The sequence below is a fragment of the Triticum urartu genome, chromosome 5, assembly GCF_003073215.2.
Source record: "Triticum urartu cultivar G1812 chromosome 5, Tu2.1, whole genome shotgun sequence".
Classification (NCBI taxonomy): Eukaryota; Viridiplantae; Streptophyta; class Magnoliopsida; order Poales; family Poaceae; genus Triticum; species Triticum urartu.
In genome coordinates this window covers 370,452,903-370,469,925 of record NC_053026.1, presented here as the reverse complement: position 1 = coordinate 370,469,925, position 17,023 = coordinate 370,452,903, and positions in this window count along the sequence as shown.

The following is a 17,023-nucleotide window of genomic DNA, read 5'->3' as shown; positions in this document are numbered from 1 at the left end:
CTTCAATTCTGGAGAGGCGTACCTCCGAGCTGCTCAAGATGGTCTAGCTAGAGCCACGGATCAGTATGTAAAGGATGTATGGGTAAGTGAATCTGACGATTTATATGTATCAGTAGCCCCTGAGACTTGAAACAGTTAGCAGAACTGATTTAAGGATCATCTTTATTGTGCAGGTTCTTACAGAGAAGAATACTAGGCTGTCACAGGAGCTAGAGGAATGCAAGACCCAACTGCGGGCTGCTGTGGCCGCATTGCAGGAACTGAAAAAGTCACCTGCTGGTAACATTTACTTTAAAGAATGATGGTTACCATATTATGTGCGGCATGGCTGCAGATCTAACAACAGATGTTGCAGATGAATCCGGAGAAAATCCGGAGGACCAGCATGTTATGTGACAGCTAGAGGCTGGCAAACGCGTGCTGACTGAGGTTAGGCGGGAGAAAAACAATCTCCAAAACGCCAATATTAAGCTGAGCGTGGAACTAAAAGACGTTCGGGGCCAGCTTGCAGACTCCGAGAAGGAGAATAAGCGGACTCGGCGCGACATTTTCAGTAAGTGCTTGAACGAATCCTTTTAAAGGAGTTCGGCGAAGAAGCCGACTAACAGCGTTATGTCTGTAGGTATGCTGACGGGTCGTCCCGCGGAGGAAATGCCCGGGTCTGCGGGTGATCTTCTACCCGAGCTCTCACATCTGCACAAACAAGTTCGACAGGTGATGCAAGGTGTTGCCCAGGCCTTGTGGCCATCCGTCTCTCTGCCAGAGGGCGTTGCAGAGCTTACGGAGAAGCTCAAGGGAGCACCGTGGCGCTTCTGATTATGGAAGATATCGGCCTGCCGACAGGGTGCCAGAGAAGCCTGGGCCATGGTGAAGACGCGGTATACCAAGGCAGACCCAAATCACATGGCTAAGGTCGGACCTGTGGGGCCCGACAGAAAAGAGATCCCTGTTAGCTTAGTTTATGGGCAAGTAGAATTAGCCACAAAGTATTCTCAACAGGATTGTAAGCTAGACCGCCTGTTGGATGGTATAGAAGAGGAATTTAGTCAGTCTGCATGACTATGTAATTAAAGTGACATGTATAATGCCTTCTAGCCGGATTGTAGATCATTTTTCTTGGCGGACCTTTTCGCTTCAACCTCGGGACCCGATAGTCCGGAGTGTATCCGAATGCCCGCTCAGTTATATAAGAACCAGGGTATGCGTGGAGACCAGGCGTAGGGGTCATTAGTGCTTGAACAGACAAGTGCCCAACTAGTTATGTTATATTACATGGGTAGTAAGAAACATCTTCCAGGGAGAATAGTTCCGTTAAGGGTTCCTTTCCCTGGGTAAGCATGCCCTGAAGTGCATGTCCGGACTGCGATAGGAAACGCAGGAAAAACATCTGGGGGCAGATATGGACAATAAATAGAAATCATCTTTTGTTCACCGACCGAATATTCCCTTAAGAACGCTAGCTTTCGGCTTCACCCAGTCTGAGGTACACATCCGGCTGACCCGGTAGTAACAATCACAGAGGTGCTCCCCTTATGCCCTAGCCAAATTAACAGGAATGTAGGGCATAAATACAAGAGCCAGGCAACCCAGCTTGGCCAAAACTTAAGTCATATCGATGCATATAATGGCGAAAAAGGGACATGCGGAAGCATGACACATGTGCGGGGCCTGAGGCCCAGATAAATAATTAAGCTTCTGTGAAAGAAGCCCCCAGGTATGATGAGCGCAGCTAGCGCATCTATAATGTGCAAGCGAGGCACAAGTTGGCCCTTGAAGGCCTAGAGAAAGAATAAAAGAAAGGAAGAAAGAAAAACAAGACAGATAATGTATACGCAAAAAATGGACAAAGGGAGGGGACGGACATAGAGTCCGGTGCTAGGTGTAGAATCTTCGGAGCCTGGCCGCGTTCCATGGGTTTGGCTCGAGTCGACTAGTCGATGCATCCCGCAGTCGATACGCTCCACCGGTCAGAACTTGGTCAATAATGAAGGGGCCTTCCCATTTGGGCTCGAGCTTGTTCCTTTTCTTATCCGGCAGGCGTAGAACTAGTTCGCCAACGTTATAAGTTTTGGCCTGTACTTCTCTGCTTTGGTATCTGCGAGCCTGTTGCTGATAAAATGCGGAACGGGCTTTGGCTACATCGCGCTCCTCCTCCAGGGTGTCCAGACTGTCCTGCCGATCGAGCTCGGCTTCTCTTTCTTCGTACATGCGCACTCGAGGTGAGTCATGAATTATGTCACAGGGCAAGACTGCCTCTGCGCCATACACTATAAAGAAGGGTGTATATCCGGTACTACGATTCGGCGTGGCCTGCAGCCCCCAGAGTACGGAGTCGAGCTCCTCTACCCAGTGCGTGTTAGACTCCGTTAAGGAAGGCACTACTCTGGGTTTAATGCCGCTCATTATAAGACCGTTTGCTTGCTCGACTTGACCGTTGGTTTGTGGGTGATAGACTGAAGCATAATCGAGCTTGATGCCCATTTTGCTGCACCAGAGTTTTACCTCATCGGCTGTGAAGTTTGTGCCGTTGTCAGTGATGATGCTGTGGGGGACGCCATAACGGTGTACGACCCCAGATATGAAGTCTATCACTGGTCCGGATTCGGCTGTTTTAACAGGTTTGGCCTCTATCCATTTGGTGAATTTATCCACCATGACCAATAAGTATTTTTTCTTGTGGGTTCCCCCTTTAAGGGGTCCAATCATGTCAAGCCCCCAGACCATGAAGGGCCACGTAATGGGGATTGTTCGGAGGACGGTGGGTGGCATGTGGCTTTGATTTGCAAAGAGCCGGCAACCGGCGCAACGTTGGACCAAGTCCTATGCATCTGCCCGGGCCGTTGGCCAATAGAATCCTGTACGGAAGGCCTTGCTTACAAGAGCCCGGGCTGCGGCATGGTGACCGCCGAGTCCGGCGTGGATTTCTGCCAAAAGGTTCCGCCCTTCCTCTTTGGAGATGCACCTTTGAAGGACTCCGGTAGTGCTTTTTTATACAATTCTCCCTCATGGACCCTGTAGGCCTTAGATCGCCACACTATGCAGCGTGCCTCATTTTGGTCCTCCGGAAGTTCCTGCCTAGTTAGGTAGGCCAGGAATGGTTCTGTCCACGGGGCGATAATGGCCATTATTACGTGGGCTGAAGGTGTCATTTCGGTGGCGGAGCCTCCGATTGTGTCAGAGTATTCGGTATCGGGCATTTTGGCCGGGTTCGGACTACTGTTACCGGTGTCCCCTTCCCATACTACGGATGGCTTGAACAGCCTTTCCAGAAATATGTTGGGGGGGACCGCATCGCGTTTTGCGCCGATGCGGGCGAGGATATCCGCCGCTTGATTGTTTTCCCGAGCCACATGGTGAAATTCGAGTCCCTCGAACCGAGCTAACATTTTTAGGACGGCGTTTCGGTAGGCCGCCATTTTCGGATCCTTGGCGTCAAAGTCTCCATTTATTTGGGATATTGCAAGGTTTGAATCCTCACGCACCTCCAGGCGTTGAATGCCCATGGAGACTGCCATCCGAAGACCATGCAACAGAGCTTCGTATTCGGCTGCGTTGTTGGAGTCTGTATACAATATTTGCAGTACGTACTGAACGGTATCTCCGGTTGGGGACGTTAGGACGACGCCAGCCCCTAGACCAGCCAGCATTTTAGAACCGTCGAAGTGCATGATCCAATTGGAGTATACGCCATACTCTTTAGGGAGTTCGACCTCCGTCCATTCGGCGACAAAGTCGGCCAATACTTGCGAATTAATGGCCCGTCGAGGTTTGTATGTTATGTCGAACGGGAGGAGCTCAATGGCCCATTTAGCAATCCGTCCCGTAGCATCGCGGTTGTTTATAATATCATTAAGTGGCACTTTCGAGGCTACTGTAATCGAACACTCTTGAAAGTAGTGTCGCAGCTTCCGGGATGCCATGAATACCGCATAGGCTACTTTTGATAATGTGGGTACCGTGATTTGCATGGAGTGAGGAAAGTGGATACATAGTATGTCGGCTTTTGAAGAGGGAATTTATGTCCGGCAGCTTCTCGTTCGACGATGAGCACTGCGCTTACAACTTGATGAGTTGCCGCAATGTACAACAGCATTGGTTCGCCGATATTTGGCGTGGCCAGGATTGGGTTGGTTGCCAAAATGGCCTTTATTTCTTCCAATCCGGCTGTGGCAGCGTCCGTCCACTCAAAGTGTTCGGTGCGCCGAAGAGGGCGATAAAGGGGTAAAGCCTTTTCTCCTAAGCGGGAGATAAAGCGGCTTAGAGCCGCCACACATCCAGTTAACTTCTGGATTTGTTTGAGGTCTGTTGGGGTAGCCAACTGTGATAAAACCTTGGATTTTGGCCGGATTAGCTTCAGTACCTCTACTGGAGACAATGAAACCCAGGAGCTTTCCAGCTGGTACGCCGAAAACGCATTTTTCCGGATTGAGCTTAATGTCGTATGTTCGGAGGTTGTCGAATGTGAGCCTCAAGTCATCTATCAAAGAGTCGGCGTGTTTGGTTTTGACGACCACATCATCTACATATGCCTCTACTGTTTTGCCGATTTGTTTCTCCAGACATGTCTGAATCATGCGCTGATATGTTGCGCCGGCGTTTTTGAGCCCAAAAGGCATTGTGTTGAAACAGAAGGGACCGTATGGTGTGATGAATGCCGTTGCGTCTTGGTCGGACTCCGCCATCTTGATTTGATGGTAACCAGAGTATGCGTCGAGGAAACACAATGACTCGTGTCCTGTGGTAGCATCGATAATTTGGTCAATGCGGGGGAGGGGGAAGGGATCCTTTGGGCAAGCTTTATTGAGGTCCGTGAAATCGACACGAAGGCGCCAGGATTTATCCTTCTTTGGTACCATCACCAGGTTTGCTAGCCAGTCCGGGTGTTTTATATCTATGATGAATCCGGCCTCCAATAACTTGGCTAGTTCTTCTCCCATGGCATGTCTCTTAGGTTCGGAGAAACGCCGAAGAGCTTGCTTGACCGGTTGAATCCCTTTATGATATTGAGGCTATGCTCGGCCAGCCTGCGTGGGATTCCTGGCATGTCTGAGGGGTGCCAGGCGAATATGTCCCAATTCTTGCGTGGGAACTCTCGTAGTGCGGCGTCCACGGCGGGGTTTAACTATGCCCCGATGGAGGCTGTTTTTGTAGGGTCCGTTGGGTGGACTTGGAATTTGACTATTTCATCCGCTGGTTTAAAAGAGGTGGACTTGGATCTCTTGTCGAGTATCACGTCGTCCCTGTCCACTGTGGAGTGTAGCGTGGTTAATTCCTCGGCCGAGAGGGCTTCAGATAATGCCTCGAGGGCCAGTGCGGCTGTTTTGTTTTTGGCACAGAGTGCTGTGTCCGGATCACTGGCGAGAGTGATGATTCCGTTGGGCCCGGGCATTTTGAGCTTCATGTACCCGTAATGGGGTATGGCTTGGAAGATTGTGAACGCCTCCCGTCCTAAAAGAGCGTGATAACCACTGCTGAACGGGGCCACTTGGAATGTAATTTCTTTGGACCTGTAATTATCTGGCATGCCGAATACCACATCTAGTGTGATTTTCCCACCACAGCGTGCTTCCCGACCGGGGATGATTCCTCTAAAGGTTGTGCTACTTTGCTCAATGCGGTTCCAGTCTATTTCCATCTTTTGAAGAGTTTCCTCATAGATGAGGTTTAATTCACTGCCGCCGTCCATGAGTACTTTGGTGAGTCGAAAGCCGTCCACGATTGGGCTGAGGACCAGTGCAGCTGGTGCTCGGGCTGTTCGGAATTTAGGTTCATCACTGGCATTGAAGGTGATAGCCGTGTCACTCCATGGATTTATTGCTGCCACATGGCAGATTTCGGCAATGCTACGGAGTGTTCGCTTGCGCCTATTATTTGATGCGAAGGTCTCAAAGACTGTTAATACCGGATTGCTATCCGTGGGATGGTGCTCTGCGGCATCTGGGATGAGGAGATCCTCACCGCTTTTAGCCACCTGCCAGAGTATCCAACATGCTCTAAGGCTATGTGTTGGTATGGCACCCTCTGTACTGTGAATTTTACAGGGTCCATTGAGCCATCTCTCCAGTACGGTTCCATGCCCTATAGAGGGTTTTTGCTTTTTGGTAGTGCACCCTTTTATTTCGGACTGGGTTCGTATTTAGGGCCGGATTATCCCAAAAGTTTGTTTTGGTTTTCCAGGCACTTTCCATCGCACAGTACTTTCGTACTATGGACACCAAGTCAGCGAAGCGTGATATCTCACGGAGATTTATGGCGTTAAGGATTCCCTTGTCCGTGCAATTATTGCAGAAAAATAAGATTGCGTCTTCCTCGCGACAGTCCTTAACCTTGTTCATCGCAAGGAGGAATCTGGCCCAATAGTGATGCACTGTTTCCTAGGGCTCTTGCCTGATGTGGGAAAGATCGCTTATGTTTGGGTGGGTGGGTGGAATTGAATCCGAACCTTACCCGATTTGGGATCCAGGGGCCGAGGAATTTCCAATTTTGGAAATTCTGGTTCCGGGGTGTTGCCCGATAATCCTGGCCCGCTACCTGACTCTAAGTTCAGGGATTGGATGTTGTCCTCCCGTGAACGGGTATCCGGCTCGGAGAGCTCAGGAATCCGGACATAGTTGGTCCTCAATATGGAGGAGAGGTCGCCGCATTGTTCCTCCACCACTGCAATATGATGGGTGACCGGCGGAGAGTTAATCTCCCTTTGATCGGGTTTAAGCCCAATCCGATCATAGTCCGTAGTGACTCCCAGGGCGGCGATGCGATCCAAGAGCTCGTTTAGGGAGGTGAGCTCCATTTGATCCATCTGTTCGGCGAGTGCCGATTTGACGTGGAGGCTGTTTTTGATGACCCGAGAAGTCATCGTTGGCGCGGCGGCCGAACAAGCGGTCATGATGAAACCGCCTAGCCGGAGAGTTTGGCCGACAACCAAAGCTCCCCCAACAGTAGTACCGTCTTTAAAGACGAGACGAGACATCCTTCCTTCTGGCGACAGCATAGTGGAACTCTCAATGAAAGCACCAATGTCGATGTCAAAACCGGCGGATCTCGGGTAGGGGGTCCCGAACTGTGCGTCTAAGGCGGATGGTAATAGGAGGCAGGGGACACGATGTTTTACCCAGGTTCGGGCCCTCTTGATGGAGGTAAAACCCTACGTCCTGCTTGATTTATTCTTGATGATATGAGTATTACAAGAGTTGATCTACCACGAGATCGGAGAGGCTAAACCCTAGAAGCTAGCCTATGGTATGATTGTATGTTGTCCTACGGACTAAAACCCTCTGGTTTATATATACATCGGAGGGGGCTAGGGTTACACAAGGTCGGTTACAAAGGAGGAGATATACATATCCGTATTGCCTAGCTTGCCTTCCACGCCAAGTAGAGTCCCATCCGGACACGAGACGAAGTCTTCAATCTTGTATCTTCATAGTCCAACAGTCCGACCAAAGGATATAATCCAGATGTCCGGATACCCCCTAATCCAGGACTCCCTCAGGGAGCGAGCAGATTCCTACCCCTCAGCAATTCTACCCCTTTGGTTTCTAGCCGCCGCCGTGGGGATTCCCCGGCAATTTCAGGGGCCCTTCCCTACAACTCCTGGTCAGTGGCAAGGGCCTATGCCTCCATGACTGCAACAGTAAGGGTTCAACTATGGGGAGGCATGGGTGAATGGCCCTCCTAAGGGTACGAACCCTGACATGATGAATCCTCAGCATCAACAGTTTTGCGTCTGCACCTAGGAATTCCTCGCTGAACCAGCAGGGACAGTAGAACCAACCAAAAGCCTCTTCGTCCAAGGGGAGACAAAAGCTGCCGCAGGGGAAAAACCCCAAATCCATGAGTGCCCCGGTGAGTGATCTGAATTCATACTCACCTGGGATTTGTTTCGATATGTGGATGTGGACCCTTCAAAATTCTATGGAAACAAATTGGCAAAAGCTCCAAGGCTCTTCATTTTTTGTTAAGTGATCCAAGATCACATTGAGTCCATAGGAAAGCAAATACTATTAAAAGGGGATGAGGTTTTGATCATGACTTAGTTGCTCAAAGTGCTTGAAGATATTGCTCCAAAAACCCTCAACCACTTTCCCACAATCCATATGTCAAAACCCTAAATATCAAACTCAGTTCCACCGATACACCTACTCTCGGACCCACCAAGTTCAACCTAGTCAAAGCCACGGCCAAACCCTAGAAACTCAGTAGAACCGAGATGACATCCGGTCCCACCAAACTGCAGTGACCAAGTTTCTGTGACCTATCGATTCCATTTTGGAATTACTGAGATGTTTCGATCAGAACTACCAAAACGAGGTTTTGCATAGGTCATCGTGAATTAGTCTGTCTGAGTGGATCCGTTCGGTCTCACCGAGATCCCTAATGTTCGAATCTTTTACACATGTTGATCTCACCGAGATTTTACTTTGGTGTCACCGAGATGTGCCAAAAGGTTGTGAAGGTTGGATCTTTTATGAAGGCTATATATATCCCCACCCCCACTTACTCTCTAAGAGAGCCATCAGAATAAAACTACACTTCCATCATTCATTTTCTGAGAGAGAACCACCTACTCATGTGTTGATATCAAGGCATTCCAGTCCAATCATTTGAACCTTGATTTCTAGCCTCCCCAAGTTGCTTTCCACTCCAATCCTTCTCCTACCCAAGCCAAATATGTGAGAGAGTGATTGAGTGTTGAGGAGACTATCTTTTGAAGCACAAGAGCAAGGAGTTCAACATCAACACACCATTTGTTACCTTTTGGAGAGTGGTGTCTCCTAAATTGGTTAGGTGTCACTTGTGAGCCTCCAAGATCATGTGGAGTTGAACCAAGGAGTATGTAAGGGCAGGAAGATCGCCTACTTCATGAAGATCTACCCGAGTGAGGCTAGTCCTTCGTGGGCGTAAGCCATAATGGAATAGGCAATGTTGCATCTCTATGGACCCTTTGTGGGCGGAGTCCTCTGTGTACTCACGTAGCCATTACCCTCCATGGGTTGAAGACTCCTTCAACATGGATGTATGATATCCACGACCTATCAGAAACACGCCAAAATCACCGCATCTGCATTGCCTTTGATCTTCCCATCTCTACCCTCTTTACTTTCCGCACACTTGCATGTATACTATTTTCGCTGCCCTATTTCTAGATACCCATGTGTATAAAATATTGGTTGCAACTTAACTAGTGCCGAAATCTGCCTAAACTTCAAGAAAACTAAAAACCGCACCTTTGTTTTGTTAAGTGTCGATTCACCCCCCCCCCCCCCGCGTGTGTCTAGACTCTATCTTCTCAACCCTACAAAGGACAGCTCCAAGATACCAATAGGGAGATTGTACTTCTTAGATGGTGAATCCTATATGCATGGCTTGGAAGTTGAAACCACAACCGACCTAGAAAACCAACCTCAAAATGAACTATTTTTTAAACATGAATCTTTTTAAAACACCAATATTATTTTCATAACATGGTGCAAAATTTCTCAAACAGGCTGAACATGTTTTGAATGTACATTGATTTTCTTTTTGTAATATACATTGAATATATTTTCAACAGTAATGAAATGATTTTCCTATTTTTGCTAAGCAACCACTTAGTCAAAAATTGACAACGGCAATGTATCTTCCTTTTTTATCTGGCATTTTCCATTTAGAATTCTTCTCAAGTCAACACTTTTTCCCCGGAAAAATGAACATCCAAACAGTTAGCGTGCAAAATGAAACAATAATTAAACAAAATAAAAACTAGAACAGTTAGCCTCAAACTTTGAGACCAGTAGCTAGCCAAGGGAGGACTTGGAACTGGGGAAAAAAGGATCAAGGGCCCAGTTGCATGTCAATGGTGGACTTGGAACTGGGATGAAAAAGTGGTCAGCCCCAATTGTATGTCATTGGTTGACTTGCAATTGCGGCAAAAAAGGATCAAGTGCACAATTGTGAATCAATGGTTGTCTTGCACCTAGCATAAAAAGGCAAGGCCGGTTGCAAGTCAATAGTAGGCTTGCAACCGAGATAAAAGAAAGTCAACCCCTAGTTACGTCGATTGTGGACTTGCAACTGAGACAAAAAGTCAGCCTAGTTGCAAATTGAGGATGGACTTGCAACTAATGCAAAAAATGGTCAGACATAGTTGCGATATTAAAGAAACATCGAGCCTAGTTGAGGGTCGAGGGTGGACTTGCAATTGGAGAAAAAAACATAGACCGAGTTGCAAATCAAGGATGGTGTCGTGGTTTTGTCACGACAGCTGTCCTTGTGAAAGGACCAAGTCTGGAGGCCATCACAACTAGGTTGTTGCTTGAACTGGGTTGATCGGGAACGAAGGACTCAAGTTTACCCAGGGTTCGACCCCTCAAGTTGGAGGTAAAGACCTACTTCCTGCTTGATTGATATTGACAATGATCTCAATTACAAGAATGCAGATTCGCTAACCTAACTTTCGAGAGATTGAAATTTAGTCTTTTTTTGACCTAGGGGCTCCCCTTTATATAATGGGTCGAGTCCCTAGACTTAAAGGAGATTCCGGGTCATACTATCAACCTGTATCCTATTCTAACTCTGTATAAATCTTGTCTTCCAAGTAAGGGAACTTCTTCTAGACCTTCTCCACAAGCCGACCCACAAGGTCTCTCCATAAGCCGACCTTTGGCCGGGTCTCATCATGGGCTTTTAGCTTTTCCCTTGTCGCATATCATGACCCAGAAAATAAGGTGGCCCATAGTGCTTCTAGGCACTTTGCCGGGTTATACTTGGCCCGGGTCACGGCCATGGGTAATATCCCCAATATTAGCCTTCAGTTTAGCTTGGATTTATCCATGTTAAACTTCATTCCTGAAAGGCAAAACAAGGAAAAGGACAACGAGAAGGGTTAAGTTATGGGTCTGGTTTTCTGAGCCGACATCTTCTTGTCCCTTCAATCTTCATTATTTCTATTTTATGAAATATCCGTATGGGTCAATCCATCTGGCGGGTCACGCATCTCATTCCACACTTAGCACTTTTCTACCTTTCCATATAATGACATCACCCTACTGGCCCCTGACTTCCGTGCATGACATCACTGCAAATCTTTGGGTGGATACGTCAGGTCATGTCAATCCCAAAAATTGAGGCATCTTTTTGGCCTAAATTTATTGCACCTCCTGGGTCTTCGCGCCTGCCGTTTCAGGTCCTCTTCTCTTTATAAATAGCACAACATGCCGCAGGCTCATTTTTACTCTTTCTCGCTTTCCGCCCTTCTTCTTCCTCTTGCCTCCGACGCACTGCGCCACCTCGAGCTCATCGCTCCTTCAAGTCAGGGACCTCGCCGACGAGGAGACCATCATCAGGGCCCTTTGGAGACACCGCGGCTGCGCCATAGACCTTGAACACCCCCAAACCCTGCTTCATCGATCTGTAAGTTCTTCACTTCTCATCTATGCCACCATAGTTCATCCCAAGTTCACTGGTAATTCATCTCATATGGGGCCATAGATCTAATCCATCACCAAGCTGCCATCCACAGGGAAATTAACCATTGCCGAAGTGTAGTTCATCACTTATTAGATCTCCTTTGTTGTGTTTAACAGACCCCACTACTACTTCTTTACATAGCAACTCCGCCATGACTAGGGTTTTTATTTTTTAGACATTTTCCAGATCTATAGTTGTAATCAAATTTGAGCATTTCCTGTTTGTGATTACCTTGACCCGGATATTACCACACCACTTGTCAAATTTTTGAACTCCATTGGTCTCTTTTTCCGGGCTTGAACTATTTCCGGCTTGCAGAACATTGTAACAAATAGATATTTGTACACTCATTAGACTTCAACTTATCTTGATAATCACAACCCGGGCGCTCGTAGCCGGCTCTATAGTTCAATTTGTCATCTTCGTAACCCGGAATGCCTTCACGAATTTGCTGGCTTACACTTTCTGAAATTACTCAGCCGACTTATACTTGTTTTCCATATTTTGTAGTTGAACCTTTGCCCCCTTTGTCCGGTGTGCAAGTCTGAACTGGAAGACATTAAGCACTTTATTTTCAGCTGCCCTAGAGCGATGTTAGTATGGTGTGCACTTTGCTTGGATGATGTTGTTAAATAGGCCCTTACCGTGGATTGCTCTGGTTTTGTCGTTCTTGAAGAACTGCTGCAAAGACCACATGGTTCTTCACCGGTGCTCGGCCAATTAGGACTACACGAGACATTGGTTGTGGCCGCTTGGTATATCTGGTGGGAAAGGAGAGAAGCATGCAAGGGGCAAATGGTCAAAACTCGAAGCAGCACAGCTTTTGCCGTTCATGCAATAACAGGAAATTTGGCAGGAAAGCCAGGGGACAACATTGTTGTGAAGTTTATGTGGGAAAACCAGGCCCAGGATCATACAAACTGAACATTGATGCCTGATTCTTGGAAACTGAACCATGATTAGTTTGTACACTCTGCAGAGGTTTGCGCACTTTTCCCCACAAGACCCGATCTCCTCCGTTGGATTTCTCGGACTACCTGGTGTTTGAGAAACGGATGACCGAGACACAGTCTTTCAGAAGCATTAGATCTAACCCTGGGTAGATAGTACCAACCTACATCCCTCTACATCTGCTAGCCTACCACTGGAAGAGGTCATGCAACTTACTCAACTATGCTAGAGCCCATAATAGCTTGTGGCTGCGCACGAAAGTTTCTAGCATGAAATATCTCAGTTCCCTTTGAGCCTGGGTGGCGGACCTTAGTTTATCACACGGGTACTCCGGGATATCCTAGGACAACACTGGATTCTCTAGGTGCCCAACAAGCAATCCACCCAGATGTGTATCAAATTTGCCACCTTAAGTTGAACCATTAATTAACAATCTCACATCTGTCATGGATTCACTCACCCAAACCACGTCTACGGGCATAGCATGGCAATATAACCAATACGTAGAAGTAACTCCCAAGGGTTTGATAATAACAGGGCAATAGGTTCTACCTCAGCAACTACTTCCCAATCCCACATGTTATCAAGTCCTAACCATGCAATGTTTGAGGGTTGAAACTAATGCATAAAAACTGGGTGGTAAAGGGATATGATCAAAGTGTTGCTTGCCTTGCTGATGATCCGCAAAACCTAGAGACTCGTAGTAGCACGCTTCGCACTCCGGGTGTTCTATCGCAAACAAACAATAGCATACATAAGCAATCAAGCAAAGATGCATGGGTAAAACACGAATAAGAAGATCTAACTAGAAAGTTCAACTTAAGAACTCCGGTTTGCAAAAAGAATCAAATCAAACGGAGCAACGAAACTCAAACTGCGAAAGAAACAAGATCCAATTACTAATCTGGACTAAAGTCAAATTTTGCTGTATCAATATCTTGTTCAAGTTGGTTAAATGGAAAGAGGGCTTCGAGACGAAGATCTAGGCGCTTGAATCGCCTGATTCCGATAAACGAGCGAAAAGATAAATAAAACGAAAATCGGATCGGAAATCGCAATTGAAAATAAACACAAAAAAAATCCGAGAAAAGGAAAACGGACGAACAGGCTAACGAACGAACGTTCACTGTCTGTGGCTAATGAGCAAAAAACATTCGTTAAAACGAATGTACGGACGAACGTCCGCTAAGTAACTAAACCGAGAAAACCGGCGAACCGATCTAAAAAACCGAAAATAGGGTTTAAAAAAACCAACGGTTTTTACCTAGACCGAAAAAAACAGACGGTGAGATCGCGAACTCCGGCGCGTCTCCGACGACTTCCGGCGAGCGGGGCGGCGACGTGGGCAACGGCGGGGTGCGGTGCGACGGCGGAGGGTGGCGCGGAATGGCTTGGCAGCGGCGGCGGCTGCGGCTTGGGGCTCCAGGAGGGCCCGGGTCGGCTTTTAAAGGGGGGAGGCGTGGCTTGCGGGAGGGCGCGGGGAGGCGTGGCCGACTCGGCCACAACGAGCGGCGGTGGCTCGGGCGCGGTCTCCGCGAGGGAGACGGCGGCGCGGCGGCGGTTGGGCCAACTGGGCCTCGGCCTAGTTCGGTCCGACGGCTTCTCTCTCGCTTTAAGAAAAATGTTCCGACAAAAATAAATCCTAGATAAATAAATAAAAATCTAAAAATGCCAAAACAAATTTTCATCGTCTAAATAAAATATTTAGAACAAGATGAACATTTTCTTGGCCCTAAAGTGCAATTTTGAAAACATGCATTTTTTCTAATGCAAATAAAATTGCAATAAAATCCGAATAAAAGCAAATATTTGATTTTAATATTTTTCCTCCAATATTTCATTTCTTTTGGAGAAGTCATATTATCTCCTCTCATATTTTTTAACATGAAATATTTTTGGAGAGAAAAATAATTAAAACCAAAAATCCTCATTTCGATATTTGATAAAATTCAAATATGAAAACAGTGAAATCCCCAACTCTCTCTCTGAGGGTCCTTGAGTTGCTTAGGATTTTGAGGATCAAGCCAAAATTCAATAAAATATGATATGCAATGATGACCTAATGTATAACATTCCAAATTGAAAATTTGGGATGTTACAAACCTACCCCCCTTAAGATGAATCTTGCCCTCGTGATTCGGGTTGGCTAGAAAATAGGTGCGGGTGGTCTTTGCGAAGATCATCCTCTCGTTCCCAGGTGGCTTCGTCCTCGGTATGGTGGCTCCACTGAACTTTGCAAAACTTAATAACCTTGCTGCGGGTAACCCGACTAGCAAACTCGAGAATCTTGACTGGTTTCTCCTCATAAGTCAAATCATTATCCAACTGAATCACTTCCAGTGGTACTGTATCTCTCAGAGGAATGCCAGCCATCTCTGCATGGCACTTCTTCAACTGAGAAACATGGAACACATCATGAACTCCTGACAATCCTTTGGGTAATTCCAACTTATAAGCAACTTCTCCCATACGTTCCAAAACTCTGTATGGTCCCACAAAGCGTGGCGCTAACTTTCCCTTAACTCCAAAGCGCTTAACTCCTCGGAGTGGTGATACTCGAAGATACACTCTGTCTCTGATTTCATAGACTACTTCCTTGTGTTTTGAATCTGCATAACTCTTCTGTCGGGACTGAGCTACCTTCAGTCTATCTCTAATCAATTTAACCTTCTCTTCTGATTCCTTAATCAAATCTGGTCCAAACAACTGACGATCTCCAACTTCATCCCGCAACAACGGTGTCCTGCACCTCCTTCCGTACAAGGCTTCGAAAGGTGCCATCTTCAAACTGGCCTGGGAACTGTTTTTGTATGAGAACTTTGCATAGGGAAAGTTGTCATCCCAACTAGATCCATAATCTAGTGCACAAGCTCTCAACATATCCTCCAGAATCTGGTTGACTCTCTCGGTCTGTCCATCTGTTTGCAGGTGAAAAGCTATACTGAACTCCAGTCTGGTTCCCAAAATTTCATGCAACTGATTCCAAAACTTTGAGGTAAACTGGGTTCCTCTATCTAATACAATGGTCCTTGCAACTCCATGCAAACATACGATCCTGGTCATGTATATCATGGCCAACTTGGCACTTGTATAGGTGGTTTTCACTGGGATAAAGTGAGCTACTTTGGTCAAGCGATCAACTACTACCCATATAGAATCATATCCTGATTTGGTCCTGGGCAATCCGGTGATGAAATCCATGCCAAGCTCATCCCACTTCCATTCGGGTATCGGCATAGGCTGTAACAATCCGGCTGGCTTTTGATGTTCTGCCTTCAGTCTCTGACATACATCACATACGGCTACATACTCGGCAATATCCTTCTTCATACCAGTCCACCAGAAATGTTCCTTTAAATCCACATACATCTTGGTGTTTCCGGGGTGTATCGAGTATGGTGAGTCATGAGCCTCCTAAAGTATTAACTTCATGATCTCTGTGTTATTGGGCACATAAACACGGTCCTCAAACCACAAGGTGTTGTTTTCATCCTCACGAGAACCTTTGGCCTTTCCTTTGCTCATTCTCTCTTTTATCTCGGGATCTCTTTGTCATCCTTCTGAGCTTCTCGAATCTTTCCTAACAATGTAGACTGAACTTCCATTGTTGCAACAAAACCTCTAGGGACAATCTCCAATCGAAGTTCCCTGAGATCCTCTGCCAACTCCTTTGGCAATCCTGTGCTTATGAGTGTGTTGGCATAACTCTTCCGGCTCAAAGCGTCTGCTACGATGTTGGCCTTGCCTGGATGATAGTGAAGCCTCATGTCACAATGCTTTATAAGCTCCAACCATCTCCTCTGCCTAAGGTTCAGCTCCTTCTATGTGAAAATGTACTTCAAACTCTTATGGTTAGTGTACACATCGCAATGGTTTCCAATAAGGTAATGTCTCCAAGTCTTCAACGCATGCACTACGGCAGCCAACTCCAAATCATGCGTGGCATAATTTAATTCATGCAGTTTCAGTTGTCGCGAGGCATATGAAACAACCCTTCCGTCCTGCATCAGTACTCCTCCAAGTCCTAAGCGAGAGGAGTCGCAATACACTTGGAAATCCTTGCGTATATCCGGCAGAATCAGTACTGGGGCTGTAGTCAGATGTTTCTTTAACTCCTGAAAACTCGCTTCACATTCTTCCGTCCATTTAAATTTGGTATCCTTCTTCAATAGCTCTGTCATTGGCTTCGCAATCTTGGAAAAATTCTCAATGAATCTTCTATAGTATCCTGCGAGTCCAAGAAAACTGCGGATCTCGCTAACTGAAGTGGGTGCCAACCATTCAGTGACTGACTGAACCTTGGTGGGGTCTACTGCTATACCTTCTCCTGATATAACATGTCCAAGGAATCCAACTTCCTTCAACCAAAACTCACATTTGCTGAACTTGGCATACAACTGATGTTCCCTGAGTTTCTCGAGAACTAAACGCAAATGCTCCTTGTGCTCCTCTTCATTCTTTGAGTATACCATTATATCATCAATGAACACCACAACAAACTTATCCAAATATTCCATGAACACTTTGTTCATCATGCTCATGAAATAGGCAGGGGCGTTAGTCAGTCCAAATGACATGACCGTATACTCATATAACCCGTACCTTGTGGTAAATGCGGTTTTAG